Raw genomic sequence first — 2,342 nt, 5'->3', positions numbered from 1 at the left:
AAAAACCCTAGAAGAAAACCTAGGCAACACCATTCAGGACGTAGGCATAGGCAAAGACTTCATGACTAAAACACCAAAAGCAACCGCAACAAAAGCCAAAATTGACAAATGGGATCTAATTAAATTTAAGAGCTGGCCAGGCACAGTGGCTCACGCCTATAATCCCAGCACTTTGGGAGGCCAAGGTGGGCAGATAACCTGAGGTCAGGAGTTGGAGACCAGCCTGACCAACATGATGAAACCCCATCTCTACTAAAAATACAAAAATTAGCTGGGTGTCATGGTGTGCGCCTGTAATCCCAGCTACTCAGGAGGCTGAGGAAGGAGAATTGCTTGAACCCAGGAGACAGAGGTTGCAGTGAGCTGAGATGTGCCACTGCACTCCAGCCTGGGTAACAGACCAAGACTCTGTCTTAAAAAAGAAAAAAAAAATTTAAGAGCATCTGCACAGCAAAAGAAACTATCAACAGAGTGAACCAGCAACAAACAGAAGGGGAAAAAATTTTTACAATCTACCCATCTGACAAAGGACTAATATCCAGAATCTATGGAGAACTTAAACAAATTTACAAGAAAAAAACAACCTCATCAAAAAGTGGGCAAAGGATATGAACAGACATTTTTCAAAAGAAGACATTTATGCAGGCAACAAACATATGAAAAAAAAAGCTCATCATCACTGTATCACTCTAATTTGCATTAGAGAAATGCAAATCGAAAGCACATTGAGATACCATGTCATGCCTGTTAGAATGGCGATCATTAAAGAATCAAGAAACAACAGATGCTGGAGAGGATGTGGAGAAATAGGAACACTTTTACACTGTTGGTGGGAGTGTAAATTAGTTCAACCATTATGGAAGATAGTGTGGTAATTCCTCAGGGATCTAGAAATAGAAATACCATTTGACCCAGTAATCCTATTACTGGGTATATATCCAAAGGATTATAAATTGTTCTATTATGAAGACGCATGCATTCGTATATTTATTACAGCCCTGTCCACAATAGCAAAGACTTGGAACCAACCCAAATGCCTATCAGTGATAGACTGGATAAAGAATATGTCGTAGAGATATGCCATGGAATACTATGCAGCCATAAAAAAGGATTAGTTTATGTCCTTTGCAGGGACATGGATGAAACTGTAAACCATCATTCCTAACAAATTGACACAAGAACAGAGAACCAAACACTGCACGTTTTCAGTCAAAAGTGGGTGTTCTCAGTCAAAAGTCCAGTGTGAACACATGGACACAGGGAGGGGAACATCACACACTGGGGCCGGGGGGATGGGGGGCTACGGGAGGAATAGCAGGGGGTTGTGGGATTGGGGAGGGATAAGGAGAAATACCTAATGTAGATGATGGGGAGAGGGATGCAGCAAGCCACCACCATGGCACGTGTATACTTACGTAACAAACCTGCACGATCTGCACATGCACCCCAGAGCTTAAAGTATAATAAATATCCATCATTGTCCAGCTGCAGTTGGTCCAGTTCCTGCAGTTCTTCAGACAAGCGGTGGTTACTTGCCAAAGCTCCTGGATATAATCACAAGCTTTGGATAGAATCCCACCTTTACTCTGGCCAGACTTGGGGCTCTCCGTTGAGCAGCCTGGGATGATCTTGGAGAGCTGCATTATTCAGTTGTTGATCTTATCTTAGCGGTGGTACTCCACTTCGTTGTGCTGAGCCCTGCGTTTTTCTCATCCCCAGTCATCCAGGGAGCTTCTGACTTTGGGGAATAAGGGTGTGTCCTAGGGACAATTGAGCGCAGGCTTCAATTGTCTTCTTCCCTGCAGTACTTCTTGTGGTGACATTATCACAAATAATTGACCAGTGCCAGGAGGGGCTGTCTGCCCCAGCAATGCCTCTGAGCCCTGGGTAGCAACAACAGCTGTAGTCCCCAATGTGTTACCCCCTGCCCCATCTCTCACTGCCATGCTGGGGAGTAAGTATAGTGCATCTCAGCAGCTGTCACCTTCATGTCAACTGCATCATCAATGCTGAAAGCACCCTGGATCACCGCCTGGGTTATGGATTGAGTGGCAGGGTAGCCACTGATGGAGCCAGTGCCATCAGCCTGGCAATCCAGCTGCCCCTCAGACACCCATTTGTGGTTTTGATTCGGAGTGGGGGGTACTTTTCTGTGTTTGCTATATTTTACAATAAAAAGGGTTGAATATAAAAATAAAGAAAAGCAGGCCGGGCGCGGTGGCTCAAGCCTGTAATCCCAGCACTTTGGGAGACCGGGGCAGGTGGATCACGAGGTCAAGAGATCGAGACCATCCTGGTCAACATGGTGAAACCCCGTCCCTACTAAAAATACAAAAAAAAAA

The 2,342-nt window shown here is 44.9% G+C and overlaps 1 pseudogene; it reads right to left on the bottom strand.

The window, feature by feature from the left end:
- Window positions 1-2,342, bottom strand: part of LOC108310569 — an 18,435-nt pseudogene that overhangs the window by 8,265 nt on the left and 7,828 nt on the right.

Source organism: Cebus imitator, unplaced genomic scaffold (assembly GCF_001604975.1).
Source record: "Cebus imitator isolate Cc_AM_T3 unplaced genomic scaffold, Cebus_imitator-1.0 Scaffold105, whole genome shotgun sequence".
NCBI lineage: Eukaryota > Metazoa > Chordata > Mammalia > Primates > Cebidae > Cebus > Cebus imitator.
This window is presented reverse-complemented; position numbering and strand designations above follow the sequence as displayed.